We start from the raw sequence: 22,879 nt of genomic DNA on the forward strand, positions 1-22,879 counted from the left end.
AGTGTCCATGTGCTGTCTTGGCATGCAATGTCTCCACCTAGTGGTAGTATTTTTAGACCACCGAGTATTGACCCTTTGGGATTGCTGTAGCCAGCCAGTGTGGAGTCCTGAAACAGCAGATCAAGCCAGTAAAGTTTATTTTTGTTTCACACAGAGCACAGGAAACCTACAGTATGTGTGTAAGTATTTATGACACTTGTGCCATTGACACATTGGTATGTTGAGGATATTGAGCATGTGAAGTGACGTGTGTGTAGTTTATGTTTACATTGTATTGTGGCTATCACAATGCTAGTTTCCATTAGCATGTAGAGATTCCTATTATATGTTAGCATTGAGGTAACAGCGCTAAATTTTTGACATATGGTTGAAGCAGTTATGCTAGTTATGTTAAAGGTTATTGCAACCTTATGTTAAGTGCACAGCTGTTAATTCTCTCTTTTCCTCCTCTTGGTTCTCTTCAACATGTGTTCCTTAATAACTCCAAACAGAGACTTGGCATTCGAGATTTTAAGGCTCCAAGTCTACAATGCCAAGAGGTGTACAAGCAAGGTTTCGACCTTCACCAATTTGTCTAAGATTTCCTGGGATAATAAAAAATGTGCGGTGTAGTGCAATCCAACTCGTTCCATATTTATAATAACCAGCAAATAAAAGTTCCAGATGACAGGACAAACAAAAAGCAATGTAGACAAAAACCTCGGAAACATTAAGAACTAGTATGCAGCGAGATGTAAAATCCTCGGTCAGCCTCCGTAGCCGCGCCCCCGGACAACAGGAGGGAACTGATGATAACTAATGTATTATGCATGTGGACTTCTCTGAGAATTAAATATGTAAAAATGCATCTGCGATCCCATAAGCAAGCAATGGTGCACACTGGAGTTTTATATGTAGGACCAGATGCTGACCAGTGTGATTCAGCACCATTTTGCAGAGGTTTGGACTCGAGTCACATGACTTGGACTCGAGTCATACTCCAGTCACAAAAATGATGACTTTAGACTCGACTTGACAAAATCAAAGAAGACTTGCGACTTGACTTTGACTTTAACACCAACCAACCAAAACCAGTCAAGCTGACTTGACACTCCCCATGCCCAACTATAAATTATGATATAAAAAACTGCGCAGCGCATCAACATAGCGTGGTGCTCAATTAGATGTGGCTTCCTCCAGCAAGAGGGAACAATCACCGAACATCCTAAGCGCGGCCGGCCGCACCACAATCTCTTGTTCCTGGCCCATTACACCCCAGCAACCCACTCCCTCTCCGGTACCTTCAATGGGTTGTGTAGTAGGCCTACTACCAGCACGCTGTGAACTGTTTATGATCAGACCCTCTGGCTGGATGAATTTTACACATAAATCATGCACGACAGCTGGGGGCCTGACGCAGCGCCACACAACTTTCTAAATTCCTCCATCTCACTGAGAAAAGAAAGGTCAGGTCGAAACAGTGTAGAGAGACTGCTGCAGCTGTAGCTTGAAGCTGCTTCCACCAATTATAAAACGGGTGCTGTTTCACAACGACACTCGTTTTATTTTATAAATCCAGCGCACCTCTTTCCTTTACAGCTGAGGCTCTCCCTAAAAGATGTGGTAAATGTTGCTTTACCTGATCGGCATGCTCGTAAAATATCCAATGTGTCTTCTAACGTCAGAGCGATTTATAGTTTTCTCACCGCTGGTTTCTGTCACTGCATCTCCCGACAAAACACCACGTTTTTTTTTTTAGTCAACTTGAGTAGTTCACCTGTCACCTGCTCTGCTCCCCTCCGTGTACACACACCCCTACACAAACATACACACAGATCCCCCTCAGTGACCCATCTGTCACCCAAAGCTGAAACTGCTGCTACCTCTGTAGATGCTGCAAAGTTAATGTTGGATTATTGTTTCTTTTTTCATGGACTATATGTGATTTGATATGAGTAATGCATATAATAGTTTTTAAAAAGAAAGTATTACATTTTAGAAGTTTGATAGTTTGATGTTTCCTAAGGCAATGAGTAATCCTGTTTTTTCCAATTGTTTACACGCAATTTTGAAAACCGGGTTCTCTTCAATATAATCACAATTATCCAAACACCACACTCAATTTGCATAATTCCTAGATTGTTTGCAAAATGACACTTCAGTCAAAACATACACATATTTGTGAAAATGCAATTGTTTTCATTTAACCAACACAGTCCTCAATGATCAGACACGATTGCAGCCAGTTTCACACTGCTGTGATAAATAAAACACATTTGTAAAAAAAGTACTTTTAGGAAATAGCATGTGTTATATTTTTGGCCAGACATTGTTATGTAAGGGATAATTTAGATGATAAAAAAAAAGTGACAAACCCACAACATTCTTCATGATTAGTTTGAGATATAGGGAGAATGTACACAGAGGCCTACTATAAACTTACCAAGCACTGCACAACACTGATGCTGCAGACTGAATATTCCAAGTATTTATTTCAATACTTACAGTATTTCTTAACATAATCAGTTACAGTAATCCAACAATGAAACAAATAAAATCTGTTGACAAATAAAAATTACTGCATGAAGTACATGCACTTTGACTGTAAAAGCAACAAGAAAACTAACTATTCATCATCCCTGTCTGGATCAGGCCATAAGATTTCATCCACATCACAGATTGTCTTCATTGGCAAGGTACCGTTGGAAGAGTCGCCTCGTGTGACGAACCTACACCTGCACAGAAGCTGCTTCGATATGATCACAGGCCTGCTCCGTGGCCTGAATGAGGGGCAAACGGTCATAGGGCCGCAGATCGTATACCTTCCACCGCCATGCTGAAAAAAAACTATTGGATTGAGGAAGGGGGAAGGTATAAGACTTCAAATTCAGGGTGCTCATGGAACCAATTCTGGACCAGAGCAGCCCGGTGGAATGAGACATTGTCCCGAACGACAATGTACCGCATCTGGTCCACTTGGTTTAATGCTGTGACAATCTCGTGCAATCTGTCAAGAAATGCAAGTATTAGATTTGCATTATAGGGTCCCACATTTGCATAGTGGTGGAGGACCCCATTTTGTGTAATAGCAGTGTAAAGGGTGATGTTACCCCCTCGCTGCCCTGGCACATTGGTGATTGCCCTGTGTCCAATTACATTTCTCCCTCTTCTTGTTTTCGCAAGGTTAAATCCAGCCTCATCCACATATATAAATTCATGTTGAATTTATGCTGGACTCTCTGAAACACAGTAAAAGACAATAGGATGCTATTCAATATCTATTGCACAGTATTTTTTTGTGCCAGAACATTATGAGCAGTGCACAATACCACACCATAATAACATGAATACATACCTCCACATACTCATTGCGCAGATGTTTCACTCTCTGAATTTCTGTCAAATGGTACCCGATACAGTTGCTTCATGTATATTTGATTTTTCTTGAGGATTCGACCTAGTGTTGACAGAGAGACTCGTTGGATGTTATTGAAAATATGGTCATCATTGATGATATCAGCTTGGATTTCTCGCAGCCTGATACAATTATTTTAACTTATAAAAACTTTTGAAATGGTTTTAAAATTTTGTGAAGAGTGCATCTAAGCCCCATTCTGTCCTATGTCAACAACCTCCTCCCTGCTGTCACAGTGGTCCGTTTCCTCAGCGATGGATCTTGCACGCAATACCGCAAGAATGGGAACTTCCTCAACCCACCTCTACAAAAAGAGATTTTAAGCAGGAACGTGGAATTCCTTCAAGGCCAGCCACAGGTAAGTGGTGCCAGATGGGGTTGGAGCTGTTCTGAAGAGGAGTGCGGATCAGCTGGCCACAACATTCATAATCGATCTGTTTGAGGCCTTATTGCAGACAGACGCCACTCTTAAACTGTTCTACATAAGTGAAGCATCCATTGACAGGGAAGTGAAGGGCATGCTGAACAGCATCCCTCAGTCTCCTCGGTCTTTGTCACCTGGCTCCCTAACCTCAGCACCGGCCCACCCTTTGAATACACAATTGCATCTGCAAAAGCCAATCAATGGCTCTGATTCCTCAATGGATAGATTTGTCCATCTGTTTTGAATAATAGTTTATGTTATTAACTTACTTACTTAAAATAAACAATATTGTATAATATATATGATGCTGACAGGAAATGATCAGCACAGGGTGAGAGAGGGAGGAGAGGTGAAATTAAAATAAAATATGAAGGAAAGCAGACATTACAGAACATTAATAATGCTTGCCCGAGCTGGCCACTGCTGAAGGTGGATTCAAGATCAGTTCTAGGAGTTATGCCGCCCTCTGGTGGTGGATTTTGATGTAATATACTGTTTCAGTGTACACAATACTTTGCTTAAAACATGACAATTCCATTCTATAAAAATCAGTCTCCATTTATTGATAAACAGATGAATCTTATCGGCAAAATAACAGCTTGAGTCTCTATTTCGTGTTATAGCAATGTACAATGTTGTAAAATAGAGTTTATACCATCCATCGTCAACTGCTTACAGGGTCGCGGGTTTATAGTTTATACCCATATACATTTTTAAAACAATAACTTCTGGCACAGTTCATATATTTAATTATTAATGGAAATTACATACAGTACATTTTTATTTTTCAGTAGAAAAAATATGAATAAAATATTTGATTGCAATAATTTAGACAGACATGATCATCAGATCCCTGCGCATAACTGTTTTGTTGATTTGTAATTAAATAGTTCAGCCGTTGTACGATGTATTCTTGTGTTTCTCTCTGTCTTTGCACTTCCTCACAGAATCACTGATACGATTCTTAAAGATGAGCAGCTCTCTAAGAACTTTTTTAATGTGAGCTTGCACAAGTCAGTCATATGATGATGAAGCAAACATGAAGGGGAGGATGCAAGGTGCACGACGTCGCGAAAAAAGCTGTGTAGCTACACAGCTGCAGCTACTGAGGTTAATCTATGACTCGCCGCTTCAGGAACTCTGCTGTTTATCCTCCTTGCCTCAGGGAGAAGCTGTCCTGTGTGTGCTCAGTTTGTTGTTTACAGGTGGGGGTTGGCTGATTGGGCTGGAGAACACCTGCTGTAAAAGAACACATGCTGATGTGTTGGGGTCTCTTGCTTTTTCCTCTCTCCCCAACTAAATGTGCTGAACCATGCTGAGCAAACTATGTGATTGTTAGGACCTGTTAGTGGTTAAGACAAATTTGCCACAGAATCCAGTGCTACATGTTATAAGACAAAACTAAGAAAGTGCAGTCCTGGAAACCTGTCATCTTTTTTGGCATTTTGCTTTGTTAGTAGGGAAGGGTCATGCTCTCCCCGATGTCTTTGTTTTCCGAGTTAATTGTAAATAAATTCTCCTTTTATTAGGACTGCATAACCCCTTGGCTGCACTGGTCATGCCAATCAGGTTAAATGTTGCAATGAGTGATCCACAGTACAAGCTGTAAATACAGACTGTACTGTGGATTGTAGGGGATTTCACAGTACAGACACCACCTACACTTCTCTCTCACAGTGCCTGTCCCTTTCTCTGTGACTCCTCCACTCTCCTGCCAAAGCCCATCCATCCATCCATCCATCTTCACCGGCTTATCCGGGGCTCGGGTCACGGGGGCAGCAGCTCCAGCAGGGGACCCCAAACTTCTCTTTCCCGAGCCACATTAACCAGCTCTGACTGGGGGATCAAGAGGTGTTCCCAGGCCAGTGTGGAGATATAGTCTCTCCACCTAGTCCTTCCCCGAGGCCTCCTCCCAGCTGGACGTGCCTGGGACACCACCCTAGGGAGGCGTCCAGAAGCCATCCTTACCAGGCCATGCCCAAACCACCTCAACTGGCTCCTTGCGACACAATGAGCAGCAGCTCTCTATCTCTAAGGGAGACACCAGCCACCCGCCTGAGGAAACCCATTTCTCGGACCCGCGATCTCGTGCTTTCGGTCATGACTCACCTGCCAAAGTGTATTTTTAAAAATGTAGTCAAATTATTTACACCTTGTTTATTTCATTTCATTCTTTGTTTCTAAGTTTGGATTTAAATTAAACCCTATGAATTAACACTTTATAATAATATAACACTGTCATAGACACAAACAAAATGTGCGTTATACAATAATTTATTTATAAAATTATATATTATTACACTATAATTATGCCGGTATTAAATTGAGCCATACAGTCCACTGTTATTAGGAACATATATATCTCAGTGGTAAATAAATTATTGGATCAGGTCAGTTTTTGTTTGGACATAACGCTGTAGGCAGTACTTCCCTTCCTCTCTCATCTCCATCACCTTCTCTTTCTTTACCCTCAGTCTCCTCATCTTGTCCCATATCTCTTCCCTCAGTTGATATTTATATGTAAAAGATAAAGGAGTACCTCATTTTAACCTTAATTTTGATTTCAACCCTTCAACCCAACTGGTCATTACAATAACTCCCATATGACATGCATACAACATCTGCTTTGTACTGCAACTGTCGAGTTGGTGATGATTCTCTGTGGGTTTATCACTATGACAACTTTCACACCACACATTTAATCAGTTGTTAATATAAACATATATGTATTATTGCAGATTTAAACTGATCTGCACTTTGTAGCATGTGGTTTACATTCCTCTGATGTTCTGGGTGAGCCTGTGGTAAAGATCACTGAATAAAATATTGTATATTGACATCATGATGATTTTGTGTCGCTACATGGCATCATTCTCATGAGGTGGTGCAGGGTTGCGTTCTCTGCATCTGAAGATGACCTGAAAAAGCAGAAAAATGCCTTGGTTCTCTCCATCCAGCTTCTAAATGATTAATGAGCTCCTTTGTTCTTCGTAGAGCTGTCAGTCTGAAAACCTGATGAGGATGTGGGATGAAAATGAAAGTAGAACAGGGACATGTTAGCGCTGCTGTAAATTTAATAAGATGCTACAGAGCCCGCTGTTTGATCAGGGGCTACAGCTAATATCATGATGTAAACTGTGAAACACTGTGCTCCTTTGTGCAGGAGCGACATGGTCCATTACATGAATAGCAGGTGAAATAAAGTGTAAATATTTGGAAACAATGTAATAAGTATTCAGGGAATAACTGCAAATGTCATAAACAAAGTGTCCAATATGGAATAAAAATCTATTATTGATTAGCTCTACACCTTTTGTGTCTAATAAGATTTTGGTTCTTGATGATTTAATGGTAAGAGATTATATTATTTCTATGACAGTCAATCTCATGTTATCTTATTTGTTTTGTCTCAGAAAAAGGACTGGTTACAATGCGTAACTCTCGTTCCAATTCCCTCACAGCAGCAGGTGTGAGGAGTGATGTGGTCAGCCATTCTGTTTCAAACACGGACGGCAAGAGCTGTGGATCGCAGTTTCTGTAGCGTAGTGGATGTGACGCTTGCTTTCTGCACAGAAGGACCCTGATTCGAGACCACACAGAACAATAACCTACATTTATTGGTGGTCTTTTATCGTGGTGTGTGATTAGGGTGCTGTAAGCTAGTGTGGTAATGCTTATGACCGCTGGTGGTCCTGTGGGCACTGACTACATCTGGCTTCGCCCTTATCCCAATAGCGACAGCTCTTAGAGGGCGAAGCCTATGCGAAATAGAACGTTGGTTACGTACTGTAACCCTGGATTCTGAGTACAAGGGTAGCCCTCAAAGCTGCGGGCCCGACTGGTCCCACCAGCGTCGACTGAAGAAAAAAAGCTGACCTATTTGGGATCTCTGGTCACTCCGGTATTATATACCCAATATGCTGACCTGAGAGAGGCCCATGCACGGCACATCAAGATGAAACATATGAAGAAATCTTCAGGACTGCGCATGGTTGAACCCAATAGTGAAAGCTCTATCTGGGGTTACACTATGTAACCAACATTCTCTGTATTTTATGTTCTCTGACGTAACAACGTGTATGCATATATATCTGTTTTGCATGGTGCTTTATATCTGACTGTGGCGGAGCGGCACACCAGTTAAGATTTATTTGTTTGACACCCAAGGACACCCACGTGACTGATCATTTGGAAGACATTCAAAATATGGAGGAAGGAGAGTTAATCACACCAGCCCCTCTACTGACAAGATGTCATGAGAAAAGCCTCCCCGGCAAACAAATACAGAGGATTTACACTCAGCTGAGCATCATAAAAAGCCATATTCATCTTATGAATGGTAACGTGAGCCTCTTAACGGCAGTTTAGTATTATAAGCTTGACCTTTGAAAGCTGTTAGAATAACAAATATTGCGTGTCATTTAGTTTTTGATCATCCCCAATGTGATTAGAGAGTGGTTGAGTGGATTGGACATGCAAAAACTGCGCAACTCTCCTCATGCTTCAATATCTGTTTGCGTTTGTCTCCATCTCTGTGTTGTCTGCCATGGTGATGTTTTACTACTGTTAATTCTATAAGAAGCGTTGGTTACTTAGTTTGTAGTCTAGCTTAATAATGCCTCTTGTTCTTGCTGCTGTGTCCACCTTTTTGTGTAATTGTATGAGTTCTGGTTAATTCCAGTAAGGCAAGACAGGAAGGTTGTTGTATATTTTTAACTGATAATCAGTTATATGCACAAGCTGCAAAGCGCTATAGAAAGGAATATATCGCTGTTGATGTTTAGACTATTTTTGGAGATAAAGGTGACAGCAAACAACAGCTAAATAAAGAGGTGTGCCAGTTTTTCGCTAAATTGCATAAATTAGGCTTATGATATTACAATCCTAAAACTGAATGATAAATGCACATCAATATTAAATGCTTTAACATATATGGCATGTATTAGTTGTTGGCACCGCAGTGCAAAATCATGAAAATGGTGAAGACAAGACCAGTTCCTTCATCTGATAATGAGCAGAGTGTCCCCCCTGACTTTAGGGTCATAGTAGGGCGCTTATGTCTGATCTATACTTGTAATATATAAAATATATACGTGTTAATTTCTGTGTTGCTCTGTATCACTGCATCACCGCCAAAACGCTAGTTGGTAATACTGTATTCCAGCAATCTGGTAGGAAGATTGTTTTAAACGTTAAGTATTCCTATTCACTATTGTTACTGTATTAGACAGGCTATAAACTCCTGTTACTTGTACTTAATTGGCAGATATTGCTGCAGAATCCAGGGTGGGGATCTTCAGAAGATATGCCCTGCAGCTCACCCTGCCTTCCTCCTGCCGTGTTTATAGTAAAAACAGAACAAAATCATTAGCTGTGTCTCAATTAAGGGACCGCATCCTTCGATGGCTGTATTTGAAGACCGAATACGTCACAGTCGATGCGACTAGGCTGTCCCATTTCGAAGGCTCCTTCAAATGCGGCCGACAAATGCAGCCTTCTTTTCGTCCGTTTGGAGGATCCAACAGCTGGATCCTTCGCAGCCCCAGGTATCCCGACATTCATTGCGCGCCGGTTGATTGTCCCAACGTAAATAATGGCGTCGGCTGTGGCTGTGGAGTTGAGTCCCCCGGATTTTACCTATAAATGTAAGTATTGGATTTCAACTCACTTCAAAAGCCAACTACACATATGTAAAAATAACAAGAGGCATAAAAGCGCAATGTGTCATTTAAAGAATAGTTTTGTGGAAGAAGTTAACGTGAGTTAAGTGATTAACTGGTGTTACTGATGTGCTAACGTTAACGTTAAATGCAAATTGTTTGGGCAAGTTACAACCTAAAAAATAAAGCCTTTAACGTCTTCACTTTAAATCGAAGAGGTTCAGTGTCAGACCTGCGTCTTACCGAGATTGTCGCGATATTATACATCACTTATACTTAATATTATGTACATGAATATAGCACTTAACGTTAGACGGGTTGTGAACCCTGCTTGGTTTTCACACCGTTAACGTTAGTAACGGTTACAAAAATCTTGGGATATAGTACACAGTTAATGTAACTAGGTTATTTTGCGATTTATGCTGCTTACTGTTTGTCTTACTTGAACATGTCGTTTTGTTTTAGGAAGCAAGGAGCAAACTGCCCTCTTTATTAAATTGAGGGGGGAGAGCGACCACCTCTTCACCGGGGCAAAGTTTTCTGCCAACATGGCTTGGAGGTAATTAAAGTATCAATAGCCCTTTTGTAATATCTGCATTTAATCATCGTGTACTTAAAGTTACAGTTAAATGAGCCGCCATCCTATTCAAAGCCTTTAACAATAAGACAACCAGTAAATGGGGCAGCCCTTTGTTGTGTCTTCACACACTCACCATGTACCACAATTTCCCCACTGTGGGACAAATAAAGGTTTTTCTTATCTTATCTTATCTTCCTTATTTCTTTTGTTTCTCTGTGATTAGGACAATTTTGGAGAAAATGGGCCTGTGGGGGAAGGTAACTTCCCTCCAAGTGAAAAAAAAGTGGGACAATTTAAAAAAAAAATACAAAGTATGTATGTATGATTTGAAATTGATATATTCTGTATACATTTTTGTATAAATAGTTCACTGTGCAGCATAAAGGGAAATATAAACCGCATTCATCTTACAACCCTATTTTAATATAATACATACATTTACCTTGTACGTTGTATATTCATTTCATTCATTTTAGTCATGCACGTTAATAAACACAGTTGCTGAAATTTGTTTTTCTGCTGTTGTTATTTACCATGATTGATTTCCTGTGCCTTAGGATTGCAAGCGTCCAGGGTCAGGAGAGGGTGTAGGGGGGAAGCCCACTGCTGCAACTTGGCCCTGGTTTGTCCTCATGGATGAGGTGTTGGGACAGAGGCATTCCACCACCCCACCTGTCACAACTGCCTCTATCCCTGAGGACACACCAGGGCCAAGTACTGCAGCAGGAGGAGGAGGAGGAAGAGGAGAGCCAGCCGAGAAAGAGAAAGAGGGACAGAGAGGATGAGCTGCTTCAGCTACTGAAGGAAGACTTGAGGTTACAGAGAGAGGAGAGGAGAGCAGAGACAGGATGGTCAGGCTGTTCTCTCTACTAGAGAGACTGGCCGAAAAATAAATAAATCCTTAAATAATAATATTTATTAATCAATTCAAATAAAACATTTGTTAAATAAATGATTTTATTTTCTGTGGTCTTTATAACTAATAGTATTTACAGCATATTTAGCCGTTGATTGCTCCAGCTGCTGTAAAAAAGGCTCTGTGTCTTGCCAGCCCTGCAAACCCACAGGATATCGGTTGTAACTCATCCTGGGTCTTCGGTAGGTGGATGACCTTGTGGCGAATGGCCACCACCTCCTCAGTGACTCTGTGGACGATGCGGTGGACAGTGGATCATCAACTGTATGATGTCCCACTTGCAAGCCAGAAGAGAAACACCAGGGTCTCAATCGTGGCACCCCATCCGTGTCTCCGTTCCTGGTTTAGGAGACCCAGTAGCACTCCCAGGGCCTCCCTGCTCAACCGGAAATCCGGCCGTGTGTCCTGCAGGTTAAAAAACCTGTCCAGCACAGGAACTCTCAAATTTATCCTGCAGTACAGGGGCCGGGGCTGGTGTAGAGATACAAGGAGAAGAACAACTGTTATGAAGTGTAGAGAGCTTAGTTAGATAAGGCTTGTATATCTTTCTACTCAACTTGCTTTAGCTGATCAAGCAAGTGATCAAGCCGATCACTGTCAATATTTTAATATTTAAGTAAGGTTAGGTCTTTAAATATGAAAATTATGTTGTTAAAGTAAAATGGCAGTTGCAATAAACAATGTTAACTGAGGTTAACATCACTGTTAGCTTTAGGAAGCCCGTAGTACCTAAATACATATAAAATGTAACGTTTCTTAGTTACTTCCCCCCCGTATTTACCTGGCCAGGGTCCTCTCTCAGCCTGAGATACATCATGCGGCGGCACCGGCGGTGAAGTATCTCTAGTTCCTCTATTAAGAGGTAAAATATTAAAATTTAAATATTCGTCTCCATTGCCGGTGGACCGCAGCTGTGAAGGTTGCTAGGCGACAGGAGCGGCGCTTCCCCACGCATGGGTAAGGGCGGGGTCAGTTCATGACACAATAGACAGTCCTCTGTAGACCAGACCGTCTCATTTAACAACGGTCGGTTCAGCCTTTTGCGGCCGCATGCCTTCGTAGAGCGCAAAGGCCACGCCCTTCGAAGGATGCGGTCCCTGAATTGAGACACAGCTATTCTCTTGATCTGCTCTCATACCGTGTTTAGATTAGTTTTTGTTTCAGACACAGTTTTTTGTTAGTTTGTTTAGGTTTGGTTAGTTGATCATTGCCTCCTTGTTCTCTGTTGTATTTGGTTTCACATGCGAATGAATACTGACTCTGGCTGACTGTAAAAACAGTCATGTCTGGCTGTATTTTAGCTGTGAAGGTAATAATGTTGCTCTGTGTGATGTGTGTGCAAAGACAGTGAAATACTTTGGCAACACCGCAAACTTCGCTAAACATCTGAGGTCTGTCACAATAATAGGATGATGTTATGAAGCAGCAGTTCTGAGCAGGATATTTTTATTATAATTAAAGAATATGACAGTAGTTTGATGTCTTGTCATTATGCAGCTATTATTTTTTATTGGTAAGGCTACAGCCTACTCCTTATTTCTCTCATAAATACAGAAACGGGAGGGGGGAGGTCACATTAAACTAGAAATAAAATATGTAAAAAGTATCAGTATCGGCAATACCAGCCTAGGTATTACCTGGTATGGATCGTATAGGAATTAAGTGGTCGCACATCACTACTCTGTCTTGCTGGAGTAGTCTATTGTATATTATGTGGGTCATGTTAGTTACAGTAACTGAGACGGTGGAGAAGCTGTGTACCTGTGTATCAGCAATAAATCTAAATTGAACGTTATGAAGCAAACAGCAGCAGGTCCGAGCTAGTGTAACGTTAGCTAGGTACCCTGTCTGCGTCAGTATAGGTTAGTAAACAAATCGCACCACATTTGCTTTGTACCATTTATATCCTCTTACAGGCTATAATGAACACTTTGACATAATACCGGTGGTACACAGGATAGTACTATGGTGAAGTAATATGGAAAGCAACTTTGCACCGGATAAGGTTACCAAGTGCTCAGTGTTTGCCGACAAGCTAACGTGACTTTCTCATGTTTGGCCTGACAGGCTTCATTACATAAAGTATTGTTGTTGGGGTCTCTTGTGCTGGGAGCCGCTTGTTTTATGGTATTAGTGGGCTGCATGTCGTTAGCTGCAGTGTTGTCGCTGTAGTCGTAGAGAGGCTTGGGAGTGTGTCCAGGGCTACATCCTGACCTGCTCTCCTCACATATGAAGCAGAACAGTGGCTGTTCCAAGCAACAGAGAAAACCAGCTTGTGCTTTGTTTAAGTGAGTTTAGAGCCCATTTACAATAAGGCAGTGAAAAATTTATTTATTAAGTGATTTCATCAAAAAACTACACATAGCCCCTTTACAGAAAAGCTAACAAATCTATGTCTTCTTGGTATGTTAGGAAAGACTGCAGAGAGATGCTAGAAGCAGCTTTAAATGTCATTAAAGAAGGAGAAAGAGTGAGGAGTGTCTCAAAATATGGCATAACAAAATCTACCCTTTCAGACCACAAGCTGGAGAAATTTTAACGATCCGCCATCCGGAGGAAGAAGTTAGTTAGTTATATTGTGTGGATGACGGATCATGGTTTTCCCCTAACCAAAACCGTCATCAAGTGCCTTGCCCTGAAAATTATTAAGGAGAGCAGCTCTCTGGTCAACTGTGGTCAACCTAGAGACAGGCCTAAGTGATTACCGTTTGGGTCCGCCTTAAACTTGCCATAGAGCTCGGACTCCCTTGATCGTACCAGGATGCTTGTCCCTCTCTTTTATTATTTATACCTGCTGTCTTTCCAGTATGGCATATGCCTAAGGAGGACCAGAAATTACTCTATGACTACGCAGAAAAGGGCTGCATGGCAAGAGCTATTTCTGAAATGGATGGACCGCTTCATGAAATACGGCTTTCCAGAAAACCCTCTGGTCCTAATAATGGACCAGCATGAAACCACTGTGGCTGCCGGATCATTGACATCTGCAGGGTAAACAAGATCGAGATTCTGCTGTTACCCCCACACACAACCCACATGCTGCAGCCACTGGACATTAGTGTTTTTAACCCCCTTTGGCACCCTGGCCAATCGCATGGACCTGGTGAGAGGAGACATGGTTGAGGGGAAAAAGCACTTCTCCTCAGTCCTGTAGCATGCCTGCGAAAAGGCTGTTGCATCTGAGAAAATCATGGCAGGATTCAGGAAGGCTGGCATCTATCTTATGTCAAGAAAAGTAGTGGCCATGACACAGGTTAGGTTCTTTTATTGTATTTACTAAATATATTCCTGTGTTAATAAAATGTGTTATGCAACTGAAATCGAACTTAATGTGAAGGACAACAGTTTTTAACTTGAGCAGTCTTTATCTAAATTGTAAGTTCGTGCCCACTGCAGCTGCTACCGCTGCAGCGACCGATCCCTCCTCTGCAATGCCCACCTGCTCCACTTCAGCCCAGAGAAAAGACATTCTGTCTGCCCAACATGCAACATAAGCCAAAATAATTACCTGGTGGAAACTGGCCTCACTCCCCAATCATTGGCAGATGTCCTCGTCACACCTGCCTTTGGCCAGAAAACAGGAGGGGTACGGCGTCGGGTGCCACTACAAGCCCATGTCATCACCAGTGATGAATAAGTGGCACATCTTGACAGACTAGAAGCAGATAAAAAGGACAAGAGAAGAAAAGGGGAGCGAAAAAGGCCAGACAAGGAAAGGCAGCAAAAAAAGTAACGCCTGCAATGAACGATGGGAGCTATTGTGTCAGAGGTGAATGACTGGATTCAGGGTCTCCTCTGTGAGGTGTGGTTTCGCATGGTGTGCGTAGATGCAGATTCTGTGTAAATAGATCTTTTAATTGTCAACTTTATGTGGGGAAATTAGGGTTTTTGTATTAATTAAATGTGTATGGTAATTCACCAATTTAGCAGAGGTGTGTTCATTTATGGTAAAGGAATCCTCCTTATGGCTTTACATGAGCAGTATTTCTAGCTATAAAAATATATTAATGTGATTTAAATGTTAAATGTAATAGTTGCGCATAGCCATTTTGGACTACCACATGCTTCAAATTAATATTTGTCGATTTTAAAAGTGCGTATAAATGCTTATAAATAAAAAATATACTTTATAATAATTTATGTGAACAAGGTTTTTTTTTTTCTCCTGCCCTTCGTGCGGAATACAGCAGCTCTTCCTAATTTAATAAGAGTATTCATACTCCTTGTCTGCTCTGTTGGTCTGATTCTGTTGAAACACTACAGTGATCCAACAGAATACTAAAATTCAAAGACAGGCAGGTTAAGCTAAAAGTTTTCCTTTAGTCAAAAAATTGGCAAGGACCAAAACCACACAGGCAGATAAAACAGGCTAACTTATCCAAAAGGGGGATCAGGCGTTGAATCAGAAATCCAATGGTCAGGCAGGGGATCATGCAGGCATGCACGGCAAGGCAAGTTTTTAAATTTGTGTTGATTTGGAATTGGAACCTGTGTCTCATTTAAAAGAATACAATTTACATTGAAAGGACAACAGTTCAGACTTGTTGAGGTACGATTTGCGTTTAAGAATTAAGGGCCTGTGTCCACCAAAGCGATTTTTACCAGCTGAAAACGCCACCTGCTCTTCTGAAAACGCCTAGCTGGGAGCGTTTTGAAGGTGCATGGTATTTTTTTTTTTTCAAGGCACTGTGGTTGCTGTGATACAGTGTCATTTATATTTTTCGTGTGACGGAAAGGAAGGAAAGGAAAGGAAAACGCTCCCTTGGAGGGCAAAAAATAAGTTATTTTCCGCTGCCCACCAACCAGGAAGCAAGTGATACACTGTTACTTCGACTTTATTACTTTTGCGATGCCAAAACGCTTGATGGTTGTTGTGCTTTCGGATGCACTAATCGACAAGGAGACAAGCCTGAGCTGTGTTAGGTGAGGGATTCCCTACAAGGTAAACGTATAACATAACCACAGTCGAGCACTGACAGGGACCTGGGGGGGCGGGGGGTTTTAACGGCGGAAATATGGCAGCAGGTGCTGTATATGGATCGCGAGTGTCCTACACTTGCTGTTTGTTTCCATTTCTATCTTTTTCTTTAGTTGAGAGTGATCCAAATAAAATTTAACTGCTTTTGCGGTGTCTCTACGAGGGAGTCCGGTGTGAGCCGCTATCTTGGTCTGTTGTTTTGCCCTGCAGGTCACCATGCATGTCATGTGACTGAAAACTATGAATAGAGAGCCTAAGTCCCTCCCCTTCCAGTGGACCACCATGGGACCTTACTTCGGAAATAATATGTATGGTTATCAATGGCAAGAGACAACTACTTTTTTGATCCCATTTGAATTGTGCTCTGAATTACACATATCATGATGGTCAATTTAAAATATACATTTAAAAGTCAAGAAAGTTGCAGTTTGATATAAGACTGTTTTAAGTATAAGACTGTGAAGGCCACAAACCCAAAAGTCGCATATGTGACAGCTTTTTCTCTGAAGCTAATGTTACTGAAGCTAACGTCAAAGAGCTTCCCTGTCTAGATGATGTTATAAAAGGAGTCGTTGGATTAAACACACCAGGTGTGATATATTTCTGCATGGAACATAGCTAAGTTACCTAATTAGCAGCAACCAAGCAATAAACGTTAGCTAGCATTACCGCACTAACATTGGTGATGTATATTGTGCAAGACCAGAGATGTAGTTTATCGAACAGTTTTCACACAAAACGACATGTAACTTTACTGTTTTACGACAAAGTGCAACTTTCTTGACAGTTAAAAATATCTTTTAAATTGACAAACATGTGTAATTCACGGCACAGTTCAAACAGGGTCAAAAATAAGTTGTCTCTCGCCATTGACTACCGTACATATTTTTTCCAAAATAAGGTGCCATGGGCCGGAAGCGGAAGCAAGTGATTTAGGCTCTCTATAAGCCCTTTAACCCGGTATGAGGGGTTTTCCTCCTACAGTTCTTAGAAACAAATGTTTAAATTTCAGTTTCCTGCATTAATTTCTTAGAGACAGTGGATGTTCATCTTAACCATCAATTGGCGAGATTCTTGGTTGGCACACCCTTACACCCTTAAACTCATGTGATGTGTGTCCAGAAGAAAGAGGCATTTAGAAAGCATTTGGTTGACAATCAACACAATTAATCACAGTCACAAAGTAGTATTATAGGAATTACAGTTCAGATTATAAGGCACATTCAAATCAAGTGTAAAATAAGAGTTAACCCCACCACTAAAACACAAGATTGGAACTTTTTATTAAATGAATGTGGAATGTACCAAATGTAAATGAATAAAATGAATATAGAACTATAATTAATATATTAATATCAAACTAACAATTTATTATTATATTAACAATATACTCTTAATTTAGTGTTATAACAAAATACTAATAGTCATGTATACTATCCTCCAAGTTGTCATTGGAGCCTCTGCAGTGGACAGATGTAGATTTAGCCAGAGCCAGGATGCCGCAGACAGCAGCTGTTCTCAGTTTATTCTCTTGAGCTTTGTTCCCTTCTGGCCTATTTTATTCTGTTATATTGGTCAAGTAGTTGATCAAAGTTATCACAAAAAAGATTGTTTGATGAATTTATAGTAAATGTAAGTTAAAGGTGCGTAGTAAAGTTTCAGATTGCAACCAAGAGTATACCCTTTACATACTGTAAATGCCTTTATATTATTTATGCCTGAAAAGAAATAACAGCTAAGTCAGGTAGTTATCAACTGGTCTGCGTTTGCAGGCAAGCTAACAGTACATAGTTTGAACCAACTAAAACACAAAATCGCATGATTCACATGAATATGAGAGGTGGTCGCTCTCCCCCCTCAATTTAATGAACAGGGCAGTTTGCTCCTTGCTCCCTAAAACAAAATGACATGTTTAAGTAAGTTTTTTGATTCACATCAGCAAACAGTAAGCAGCATAAATCGTAAAATAACCTAGTTACATTAACCGTGTACTATATCCCAAGGTTTTTGTAACCGTTACCAACGTTAACCATCTGAAAACCAAGCAGGGTTCACAACCTGTCTAACGTTAAGTGCTATATTCATGTACATAATATTAAGTATAAGTGATGTATAATATCGCGACAATCTCGGTAAGATGCAGGTCTGACTCTGAACCTCTTCGATTTTAAGTGAAGACGTAAAAGGCTTTATTTTTTAGGTTGTAACTTGTCCAGCCGAGTTTAACTTAACGTTAACGTTAGCACATCAATAACCTCAGGTAACGTTAGCTCGCCAGTTAATCACTTAACTCACGTTAACTTCTTCCAAAAAACTATTCTTTAAACGACACATGCCTCTTGTTATTTTTACATTTTTGTAGTTGCTTTTGAAGCGAGTTGAAATCCAATACTTACATTTATAGGTAAAATCCGGGGGGCTCAACTCCACAGCCACAGCCGACGCCATTATTTACGTTGGAACAGTCAACCGGCGTGCAATGAATGTCGGGATACCTGGGGCTGCGAAGGATCCAGCTGTTGGATCCTCCAAATGGACGAAAAGAAGGCTGCATTTGTCGGCCGCATTTGAAGGAGCCTTCGAAATGGGACAGCCTAGTCGCATCGACTGTGACGTATTCGGTCTTCAAATACAGCCATCGAAGGATGCGGTCCCTTAATTGAGACACAGCTTTTAACTGTAACTATTAGGTCGGACTTAGAATGCTGAGTTAAGACCCACTTACCTTAAGACCAGAGGCCGGTTTCACAAAGCTATTTTAGACCGTTTTTTGTGTTAGACTAGTCTAAAATTTGCTCGTAGACTAGTCTAATGCAAGTTATATTATTATTATAAAATAATTTAGATTAAAAAAATTAGACACCTTACCCCCAGGCTAACTTAGGTATAAGACTCTATGTTACCTTGGCAACTAGCAGTAACAATCAGTTACATTACAAACAGCCAAAAGAAAAGGGAAAATGGCTCATAATTTGTGGTTTGCTGACGACGTTATGGAGAGAGCTATGAGAAGGGAAAGGGTTTTTAGGGACAACTTCATCGGTCGGTTTCGTTTGCCCAAGGAAGCTATACTGAGTCTGACAGATGAATTAGCTAAAGTACTGAGCCCTGCCACTTCAAGAAGCCACAGCATCCCAGCAGTGCAACAGGTTTGCACTGCATTGAGATTTTATGCAACAGGAACTTTTCTGAATGCTGTTGGTGACACAGTGGGTCTCAGCAAAGCTTCTGTGTCACGGGTGGTATACAGGGTATCAAGGGCACGTTCAAATAAGCTCCCTCAGTTTGCAAACCAACTTGCTGAGCTGAACAAAGTCAAAAGAGGGTTCTTCGGCATAGCAAGATTTCCCAACATTTCATGAAAATTTGTTTGTGAATAGAAAAGGATATCACAGCCTAAACATTCAGGCTGTTTGTGATTCTGATCTCGGGTTCCAACTGTGTGGCTGGCCTGGATCAATTCATGACTCTCAAATTCTTCAAAATTCTCAACTTTGCCTTGCATTTGATTAAGGCATTATCAATGTGGTCCTGTTGGGGGACCCTGGCTACCCTCTAAAACCTTGGCGCCTTACTCCCTTCCTGAATCCTACTACATCTGCGCAGAGAAACTACAACGCCGCACACTGTTCAACTCGTAACACTGTGGAGCGGGCATTTGGTGTACTGAAGAGGCGTTTCCATTGTCTACATGGGGAATTGCGAATGGCACCTGACAGAGTGTGTAACATCATCTGTGCTGACTGTTGTGCTGCATAACATAGCGAGGTAGGCCTAGGTGAAAACAAACCATTTAAATTGCTAGCCATTTTCAATAGGGCTAATAGAATTACTACAACTATGCTACTTATGCTACAACTATAATCAAAATTGTTTACTTCATTAATCATTAGGGATCTCCGGCTACCTGACCCTGAAAGAGAGGATATCAGAGATGACAATCACAATGAACTGGAGGACATGTGCGTCAGATGTATGTTGACAGGATTTTCAATGTCTGAAACAACAACAAAAATCACATTAAAGTGGGCCACCATGTTGCCTGTCTTTACCTATTCGGCTTAAATGAGTAGCAACCAACTTAAGAAGAGAGAAGTTTTCTCAAGTGACATACTGTTCAGTCAATAAATTACTGTAACAAATTCTACATCACTTGAGTTTCACTTCATTCATATCAAAATCCTCAAGGTTATTAAAAGTGCAACATATTTACTATACAAACTGTAAAACTAATAAGGCAATGAGGTATTTTAGGCATAGTAGAAGTAGGCCTACTCAACATGTTCACTTTTGAAACTGCTTTAAAAAACATAGAAAATAATTAGCCTAAAATACCTCATTGCCTTATTGGAAGTACTCAAGATATTCACAACTCCAGCGACTGTTTGTGCAACTTAATTTTAACTTTAATTTATCTCTCTGAAGCTGTAAGTCTTCAATCTCCAGCAGCAATTTCCTCTCTTCCAGTTCAAGATTTCTGTATTATTTGTCTAGCACCATTGACATAATTGTTCCTCTCGACACCGATGGGCAAACCATGGGACCAGCAGCTGTAGCTGTAGCTGAAGCTGATGCTGATGCAGAGCCATTACGTTGTTCACGTTTATTTGCTGGCTAGCAAGCTTACCGCTTCACATTAGCATACATCAATTTGACTTTATCAGCATGAAATCGAGGGCATAAAGCAAAAGTAAAAAACCAACTGATTTCTTTAAAACAATCACCCGCTGTTACCTATATTCTCTTCTTGACTGTCTGGCTCTTCCTCTTGACAAGGCGGGATGCTGTCAGTGGCTGCGGGAACTCCGCCTGTAACCTCAGTGTTGACACCACACACTCCACTTTCCCATCCTCCACTTACTTACACCCCAGAACATAGGCGACTGTCCACCATATATATTCACCATTATTTCAGTGGTGTCTTTAAGTTTCTCTTGGGGTCCTCCTCCCATTTTTGGATATTTCCTCTTAAATATTTATTTTTTGGCATCTTTTACCATGTTTTTGTATCTTTTCTGTACGTCTTTAACGCTCCGCTCAATGGTCGGACGATGTTAACTGTCGTGGCAATCTTTTTCCAAATGAAACATTTCTTTTTGTTACTACATTCTCCACTAAATTTCCCAAGTAAAATGTTCTTGTAACTGTTATACTCCTCCAACAAACACATATTTTCCGACACAGATGTTGTGGAGTTTACTCTTCCATCCTCGAAAATCCTGGTATAACGCACACTCCCGGTGGATGCGTGCGTCATGGGTAGATGCAGGCCATCTTGCCACCAAATTAAAGATGTTATAATTGGCGTCACAAGCAATCTGCACATTGATTGAATGGTATCCCTTGCGGTTGACATACAGATACTCATGCTCAGACGGTGCCTGGATCCGGACATCCGGAGTCCCATCGATGCAGCCAACAATACCAGGAATGCCAGAGGCCCGTCAGAATCGGTGTTTCATCACCGCAGACTCGGCCTCAGTGGGGAAGTAAGCAGGTCGCGGAAGGCGACGGCTCAGTGCCAGTGACACTCTGAAGATGGGCCGACATTTGTGGACATTAATCATGTCTCGAACAGTTTTTTGAAACGCACCATTTGCATAAAAACATAGCGCTATTAACAGCTGTAATGCGGGTGTCAATGCTGCGTTGTGGTCCGACTCAAACTGGGTCGGATGACAGCTCTTCAACAAGTTCATATATATTTCCCCTTCCTCTCAATGAGCTCCTCATCTTTGTAAATGTCCAATGGACTGCTTCTGTCCCTAATAATTCTCTCCCGTCTAAAAGCCCGCTCATTGTAAAGGCTGGGTATAAGGCGCACCATGTTTTTACTGCTAAGTTATCAAGTGGTTACTATAGAAACTTGCCTAGATTTTGACTTTACGCCTGCTACTGACTAGGCGTAAGATTTATGCCCGGTATTAGCGAGAAGAGGACTTAAGCCTGGATGGTGCAACTGTAGCTATTCAGGGGCCGCATCCTTCGAAGGGCGTGGCCTTCGTGGCCAGCTGGGGTAAACTGCACTGAGTGGTTGACTGCACTCGATCCGCCATGTTTTTTGTTAAAAGTTTTGAATGCATTGCAATGTAGTCCTACTTAAGATAGTCAGAGTCTTAAGTGCTTTGTGCAATGGTCTGATTTGGACATCTATCTTTGATGACTACGTGAAACCGGCCCCAAGCGTAAGCCGTGTTGGTGCAACCTGCTCCAGGATTCCATACCCTGAGAGGAAGATGTCCTTATTTCTTTCTTTCATCTTCTGGATGGCAGACCATTACGGAAAGGTAATCCTGCCCTATCTGTATTTCCAGGTATGGCAAGGTGGACAACAAAAAGTAATGTGGTTGGTTTTGAAATGTGCTAATCATGTCAGAGAGGTAATTGTGATACACTAAATTTTCTCCACAGCAGTGAGGACCAACCTTTCTACTATACTATTCATCTTAATTTTTTAAAAGCAATTTACCACTGGAGTGAGGTCCTTTTCAGGGAGCCAATATTCAGTTCGTTTCAGAATAGACTAGTTTAACTACATTCTGTCTTTAGCTTGCAGTTATTCTTTGCTTAAATTTAATGTTCTAGTACAACACGTTATGGAAAAAATAAATCAATACGGATGCGTTTAAAAACAATTCCATAGTCTGAGATTCATAGATAAGCAGAATACCTAAATTTAATGAGGTGACCATCGCTTTGACTGCTGTACAAAAATGCATACTTACTGGTCAATTACTGCTTTACTGAAGTAAACATGAGTGAGCAATTCATATCAATATACAACTTCCAACAAAGCTGCTGGGAAATAACTAATAATTCCAGAAACAAACCATTGCCTTTTGTACAACTTAAAAAATACAGTAGTGCACTACTCATTACTAATATAAATTCACAAATTAAAGTGAGGGCCAATACAAAGAAAATGTA

The 22,879-nt window shown here is 41.0% G+C and overlaps 1 long non-coding RNA gene across 2 annotated transcripts; it reads right to left on the reverse strand.

Annotated features, from left to right (window-relative positions):
* Positions 1-2,641: 2,641 nt before the first annotated feature.
* Positions 2,642-3,433, reverse strand: LOC119908456. Of its 2 annotated transcripts, XR_005445276.1 has the most exons (3): positions 3,335-3,433; positions 3,090-3,218; positions 2,642-2,815 (listed from the first exon to the last, which is right to left on the reverse strand). It is a non-coding gene; the product is annotated as an uncharacterized LOC119908456 (long non-coding RNA). The 2 variants fall into 2 exon arrangements; XR_005445275.1 differs by lacking the exon at positions 2,642-2,815 and having other exon boundaries at positions 2,819-3,218.
* Between the last annotated feature and the right edge of the window lie 19,446 nt (positions 3,434-22,879).

This window comes from Micropterus salmoides, unplaced genomic scaffold (assembly GCF_014851395.1).
Source record: "Micropterus salmoides isolate LMB-PRFRI ecotype aquatic unplaced genomic scaffold, ASM1485139v1 Ms_hic_scaffold_18, whole genome shotgun sequence".
Taxonomy (NCBI): Eukaryota; Metazoa; Chordata; class Actinopteri; order Centrarchiformes; family Centrarchidae; genus Micropterus; species Micropterus salmoides.